Source organism: Anguilla rostrata, chromosome 9 (genome assembly GCF_018555375.3).
Source record: "Anguilla rostrata isolate EN2019 chromosome 9, ASM1855537v3, whole genome shotgun sequence".
NCBI classification, from domain to species: Eukaryota; Metazoa; Chordata; class Actinopteri; order Anguilliformes; family Anguillidae; genus Anguilla; species Anguilla rostrata.
The window spans coordinates 54,209,022-54,216,521 of record NC_057941.1 but is presented as its reverse complement, the minus strand read 5'-3'; the positions used below and the strand labels follow the sequence as shown (position 1 = coordinate 54,216,521).

The window sequence follows — 7,500 nt, the reverse complement described above, 5'->3', positions numbered from 1 at the left end:
CCCACTGACACGCTATAAACACTGACCACTCTACTCACTGACACACTATAAACACTGACCACTTTACCCACTGACACACTGTAACCACTGACACAGTAAGCACTGACATCTCAAACAGTGAATTGTACAGTGGTGAAAGAGGCGGGGTCTTGGGGTCAAAGGTCGTGTGCTGCTGATCCTTCCTCAGCCAAGATTGTGCTCCCTCTTTCTGATTTCCTTGGTTCCTCTCTCCTCCTCTCTGTCTCTCTCTGCAGTGAGCAGAGGGAGGGGTCAAAGGACAGCTGGGGGGTCAGCGGGATGGCCGGCCCGGGTCGCCCTGTCCCCCCCCACCCCCCGCACCCCCCCCCCCCAACAGGGGGCGGCGCCTCAGTGGAGGTGAGCTGAAGCGAGGAGATGGACACTGAGAGAGCAGCTGTCCCCCTAACCCCACCCCCCACACTGGCCCCAATCCAGCGAGAGAGAGGGAGAGGGAGAGAGAGAGAGAGACAGAGAGAGAGAGAGAGAGAGAGGGGGGGAGAGGGAGGGAGAGAGAGAGAGAGAGGGGGAGTGGGAGGGAGGGGGGGGAGAGAGAGAAAGAGATGGAGAGAGGGAGAGAGTGAGAGATGGGTAGGGGGTGGTATGGGAATAGTACACACACTCCTGAAACGTTCTTTGCTAAAAACTATGTGCAATATTTGATGCTTGTTCTGGTCCTCACGCCATGGGATCCTGGGGCACTGTCCCTGTGCTGCTAACACAGTCTCACACAGCTAAACTGTCCCTGTGCTGCTAACACAGTCTCACACAGCTAAACTGTCCCTGTGCTGCTAACACAGTCTCACACAGCTAAACTGTCCCTGTGCTGCTAACACAGTCTCACACATTTAAACTGTCCCTGTGCTGCTAACACAGTCTCACACAGCTAAACTGTCCCTGTGCTGCTAACACAGTCTCACCCAGCTAAACTGTCCCTGTGCTGCTAACACAGTCTCACACATCTAAACTGTCCCTGTGCTGCTAACACAGTCTCACACATCTAAACTGTCCCTGTGCTGCTAACACAGTCTCACACTGTTAAACTGTCCCTGTGCTGCTAACACAGTCTCACATAGCCAAACTGTCCCTGTGCTGCTAACACAGTCTCACCCACAGCAAATTTATACTTCTGACACAAGTTGGATGGTTTGTTTGAGTGAATTGACTCCACAGACTTTTACCCAGTCTGACTGACATCCTGACTCCACCCCTTTATTTCAGCTTAATTCTGTTCCCTGCTGTGACCATGCTGGAGTAACCGTGGAAACCACAGGGTCCAATCAGGGACCTGTGACCTTCAGCTTGTTGCTCCTGACCCAGAATGCATTGCTGAATGTGGAGCCCTGGCCACTGCTCTGAGGACCAGCCTGTGGAGTTCCTGTTGGAGCCTGCATCCTGAGCAGGATCAGAAATCATATTTACGATTACATTTATGAATGCATAGGAATATAAAACAACAGAAGGAAGATAAAACACAGTAGCAGAGCCTTGGGACTCCGGAGGCTCAGGTACAGGTGGTCAGCAGGTAAAGCGCATTTCTCTCCCTCCTGTGGAAGTCCTCTGTGTTACTGTGATCAAAACTTGCTTGTTACAAACTGAGCAGGTAGGCAGGTGATCTCTCTATGTGTGAGTATACTGGGAATCCAGAGTAGTCTGTGACTCACAGCAATGTAAAGGGAAGGAAGGATGGAGTGAGATGCATGCAGAAGAAAGGTGGATGTAGAGAGTGGGAGAGGGAGGAGAGGAGGTGGTGTTGGACTCCTGGCCCTCAGACTGCCCAGAGCAAAGACTGAATAATTCATCTCTCTGACTGAGTTACTCAGACAGGGGGGTGAGTGGAGGGGTGAGTGGGGGGGGGGGGGGGCAGGAGGATGGAGAGCGATTGCACAATAACAGCGGTTGAAGCAGGGCCCCTCTGGCCCTGTGCCAGACTATTTAAAAGTTATTAAGACCCATCTTTAAAGAGAAAGAGAGAGAGACAGAGTGCAAGACCCATCCTGAGAGGCAGGGAGACGATGCTGGGGATCTCTCAGATGTTACAGCCTCTCTCCTGATGTAAGCACAAACACAGCCTCCTGTTATAAGCACAAACACAGCCTCCTGTTATAAACACAAACACAGCCTCCTGTTATAAACACAAACACAGCCTCCTGTTATAAACACAAATACATACTCCTGTTATAAGCACAAACACAGCCTCCTGTTATAAACACAAACACAGTATCCTGTTATAAACACAAATACATACTCCTGTTATAAGCACAAACACAGCCTCTCTCCTGTTATAACACAAAACATCTCCTGTTATAAGCACAAACACAGCTCTCTCCTGTTATAAACACAAACACACTCTCTCCTGTTATAAGCACAAACACAGCCTCCTGTTATAAACACAAACACAGTATCCTGTTATAAACACAAATACATACTCCTGTTATAAGCACAAACACAGCCTCTCTCCTGTTATAAGCACAAACACATCCTCCTGTTATAAGCACAAACACAGTCTCTCTCCTGTTATAAACACAAACACAGTCTCTCTCCTGTTATAAGCACAAACACATCCTCCTGTTATAAGCACACAAACAGTCTCTCTCCTGTTATAAGCACAAACACAGTCTCTCTCCTGTTATAAGCACAAACACAGTCTCTCTCCTGTTATAAACACAAACACAGTCTCTCTCCTGTTATAAGCACAAACACATCCTCCTGTTATAAGCACAAACACAGTCTCTCTCCTGTTATAAACACAAACACAGTCTCTCTCCTGTTATAAGCACAAACACATCCTCCTGTTATAAGCACAAACACAGCCTCCTGTTATAAACACAAATACATACTCCTGTTATAAGCACAAACACAGCCTACTGTTATAAACACAAACACAGCCTCCTGTTATAAACACAAACACAGTATCCTGTTATAAACACAAATACATACTCCTGTTATAAGCACAAACACAGCCTCTCTCCTGTTATAAGCACAAACACATCCTCCTGTTATAAGCACAAACACAGTCTCTCTCCTGTTATAAGCACAAACACAGTCTCTCTCCTGTTATAAGCACAAACACAGTCTCTCTCCTGTTATAAACACAAACACAGTCTCTCTCCTGTTATAAGCACAAACACATCCTCCTGTTATAAGCACAAACACAGTCTCTCTCCTGTTATAAACACAAACACAGTCTCTCTCCTGTTATAAGCACAAACACATCCTCCTGTTATAAGCACAAACACAGCCTCTCTCCTGTTATAAACACAAACACAGTCTCCTGTTATAAGCACAAACACATCCTCCTGTTATAAGCACAAACACAGCCTCTCTCCTGTTATAAACACAAACACAGTCTCCTGTTATAAGCAGTTTTATAGCCTTTATCCTGTTAACAGCAATAACAGTCCCTTGTTATAAGCCCAGGTACACAGCGTAAAAGCCTCGCTGAAAGCCCCTCTCTGTTTCAGCCCCTCTCTGTTTCAGCCCCTCTCCTCTGATCACCCACAGGTTAATTTTCACAGTTAATTTAACACCTGTGCCCTTAATGGTGCTGATCACTGGTGCTGTTATTATTAGCATTAACGTTAGCATTAGCAGCAGTAGCAGTTGTACTGTTATTATTAGCATTAACATTAGCATTAGCAGCAGTAGCAGTTGTACTGTTATTATTAGCATTAGCATTAGCAGCAGTAGCAGTTGTACTGTTATTATTAGCATTAGCATTAGCGGCAGTAGCAGTTGTACTGTTATTATTAGCATTAATGTTAGCATTAGCAGCAGTAGCGGTTGTACTGTTATTATTAGCGTTAGCATCGGCAGTCACAGTAACAGCAGCAATGGCTGTACATAGCATCTGTTTGATTGTTTACTTATACATAGATGGGCTGAACCTAGCTCTGATGGGCTGGGATGGGGTGATGAAGGAGAGAGCAAGAGGGCAAGAGAAAGAGATATTTGAAGGAGAGAGTGGGGAAGAGGTGAGGGATGTCCCTTTAGACAGGAGCATGTGGGGAAGCAGAACCTCCCTCTACGGGACTTTGCCCCCTCCCCTGGGTGATAATTGGTTCTGGCTGGGCTCTGCTGATTGGTGTGAAAACTCCTGGGGGCGGGGCAGGAGAAACCAGCTGTACTGCCCCGCCCCGCCCCCTCTCTCTGGACAGGGGCAATATGACGTCATGTGTTGGTATTGGGGTGTGGGTGTGAGAGTGTGTGCATTCATGGCTGTGTGTGTGTTTCTGCATGCATACAATGTGTTTCTATGTAAGTATATGTGTATTTGTTTGCACATGTGTGTAAGTGTGTCGATGTATGTGTGTATATGTCTGATTGTATGCGTGTGTATCTGCAAATCTGTGGCAGCATGTTTGTTTGTGTGAGAGAGCGTCTTTTAGTGTATGCATGTGAGCGTGTGTGTGTGTGCTCTTTTTGTGTGTGTGTTTGTGTGTGTGCACGTGTATGTGTGTGTGAGTGAGTGTGTGTGAGAGTGTGTGTGTGTGTGAGTGAGTGCATGTGTGAGTGTGTGTATGTGTGTGTGAGAGTGTGTGAGAGTGTGTGTGTGTGTGTGTGTGTAAGTGTGTGAGTGTGTAAGTGTGTGTGAGTGTGTGAGAGTGTGTGTGAGTGAGTGAGTGTGAGAGTGTGTGTAAGTGTGTGTGAGTGTGTGTGTGTGTAAGTGTGTGTAAGTGTGAGTGTGTGTGTGTGTGTGAGTGTGTGTGAGAGTGTGTGTGAGAGTGTGTGTGAGTGTGTGTGTAAGTGTGTGTGAGTGTGAGTGTGTGTGTGTGTGTAAGTGTGTGTGAGTGTGAATGTGTAAGTGTGTGCGAGTGTGTGTGTGAGAGTGCGTGTGAGTGTCTGTGTGTGTGTGTGTGGTGTGTGTAGTGGTGTGTAAGTGTGTGTGAGTGTGTGTATGTGTGTGTGTGAGTGTAAGTGTGGTGTAGTGTGTGTGGTGTGAGGGTGTGTGGAGTGGTGTAAGTGTGTGTAGTGTGTGAGTGTGTGTATGTGGTGTGTGAGTGTGTGTAAGTGTGTGTGAGTGTGTGTATGTGTGTGTGTGAGTGTAAGTGTGTGAGAGTGAGAGTGAGAGTGTGTGTGAGTGTGTGTAAGTGTGTGAGTGTGTGTGAGTGTGTGTGTGTGAGAGAGTGTGTGTGTGTGTGTGTGAGAGTGTATGTGTAAGTATGTGAGAGTGTGAGTGTGTGTGTGTGAGTGTGTGTAAGTGTGTGTGTAAGTGTGTGAGAGTGTGAGTGTGTGTGAGTGTGTGAGTGTGTGTAAGTGTGTGGTAATTGGCTGAATATTAAGGTGGCATTGCTGGCCTCAGAGAAACAGCAATAAAGCCCCAGTTAAAGCGCATTATTAAAAAAACAGACAGAGAGAGATGAAGAGGTTGGTGAGGAGAAGAGGAAGGGAAGATCCCAAACATATTAGACTTTTTTCCTTCATTTTTTCAGAAAGAAAAAATCCACGTCTTTTAAAAGTCCAAATGACCACTCAAATTGGATAGTGCATCATTTCCTGTCATACTGAAGAAAATATGGAGGACAGCTCTAATTCATCATATTGGTGATTTAATACCAAAGAAATATATTAAAATAATAAAAAGAATGCTGAAATGCCCCGAATTTGTGGTGATAAATAGCCCTCTCTGTCTTTATCTGATTACTGGAGCTAACAAATATATTGCGGCTAGGATTTGTGCCGACACGCGCGATTGTTTTCCAATAAGAAGTTGCATATTAAATTCCGACACAGAGAGAGGCAGATAGCCCTACTGCACACCTCAGAGAGAGAGAGAGAGAGAGGGAACGAGGGAACGAGGGGACAGGGGAGACGAACAAGAGAGGGTCGTCATTAGGACATCAGAGTCACAGAAACACCTTGCTATTTTACACTAAACCTCCTACACACACACACTGTCCCTGTTATTCACTCACATACACTGATACATACACATTCTCACACAAACACACACACACTCTCAGACAAATTAACACTCTCCCTCTCTCGTGCACACACAGGTTTATGTGGTTAGAGCAATCACTCACTCACACACACACACACACACACGCACGGTGCACACACACACACACACACACAAACCCGCTCACACACAAACATTGTCAGGACTTTGTAGTGTCTGTGAGTCTCTCTGCAGTGTTTTCTCTCTCTAATTGTTCTCAAACTCATCAGGAAGGTTTTACTTGTAATTAATTAACACATTTTCTTATGCAAATGTAAGCAATTAAGTCATATTATCTTAATAATTGTTTACTAAACAGAACACTCTCGTAACCATGTAAGAGTGTAATATATCTAAAGGAAATTATGTTCTGCTAATTAAGCTCATTAGTCTAAAATGGTAATTAACACACTGTAATTAGGAGTGGAATATTTATTTCAGCAGTGTTGAGTGTCTGGGATTGGGGTCGCTGGCAGACAGACAGACAGACAGACAGAAAGAAAAACAGAGCGGCAGACAGACAGACAAACAGATATAAAGAAAAACAGACAGGTAGATAGTCAGGTAGACAGACAGGCGTAAAGAAAAAACAGGCAGACAGGTAGACAGACAGACCGACAGGAAGACATACAGACCGATATAAAGAAAAACAGACAGGTAGAGAGACAGGCAGGCAGTCAGACAGACAGACAGGTAGTCAGACAGGCAGGCAGGCAGGCAGGCAGGCAGACAGACAGGTGCACAGACATTTTTTTAATGAATGACCAGCACAGCACTCTCATGAGTCCACTTTAGTCCTCATAATCTACTGCCCCCAACATACACACACACACATGCATACACGTACACACTCACTGACACAGACACTTACGCGCACAGGCACATACACACTCACACACACACATACACACACACATACATGCACGCACACACAGTACTTTATCAACTAAAGTAAATTGGGTAAAACTTCTCACATGTGGAATCATTCAGTTCATTCTGAAGGGCTGGATGAGAGATGGCGTGAGAGAGGTAATGAGACTCTTTTTCTCTCTCTCTGTCTCTCTTTCTCTTTCTCTCTTGCTCTATCTTTCTCTCTTTCATCCACCCTGTTCTCTCAATTCAATTTAGTTTTGATTCAAGTAACTTTATTGCTGTGACAGAAACCTTTATGTTGTGAAGCCACTTCAATTCAGTTTAGCCCAGCGCAGTGTGCCTGTGCAGTGTGCCTATGCTAGGGGTCTGCCTATGCCAGGGGTCATACCCAGTGCAGTGTGCCTGTGCTAGGGGTCATACCCAGTTCAGTGTGCCTGTGCTAGGGGTCATACCCAGCGCTGTGTGCCTGTGCTATGGGTCATACCCAGTTCAGTGTGCCTGTGCTAGGGGTCATACCCAGCGCAGTGTGCCTGTGCTTGGGGTCTGCCTCCTCATACAAAGCACAGTGTGCCTGTGCTAGCGCAGTTTGCCTGTGCTTGGGGTCTGCCTCCTCATACAAAGTGCAGTGTGCCTGTGCTAGGGGTCATACCCAGTTCAGTGTGCCTGTGGTA

The 7,500-nt window shown here is 46.0% G+C and overlaps 1 long non-coding RNA gene across 5 annotated transcripts in view; it reads left to right on the top strand.

Moving 5' to 3' along the window:
- LOC135264281 (uncharacterized) overlaps nt 1-7,500 on the top strand; it is a 39,848-nt gene that overhangs the window by 27,075 nt on the left and 5,273 nt on the right. For 3 of the 5 annotated variants that reach the window (XR_010332652.1, XR_010332651.1, XR_010332650.1), the window contains 2 exons: nt 255-375; nt 1,237-2,200. This is a non-coding gene — a long non-coding RNA (uncharacterized LOC135264281). Of the gene's footprint in view, nt 1-254; nt 376-1,236; nt 2,201-5,447 lie in introns of those variants that run through there. The other 2 variants (XR_010332653.1, XR_010332654.1) reach the window with 2 other exon arrangements.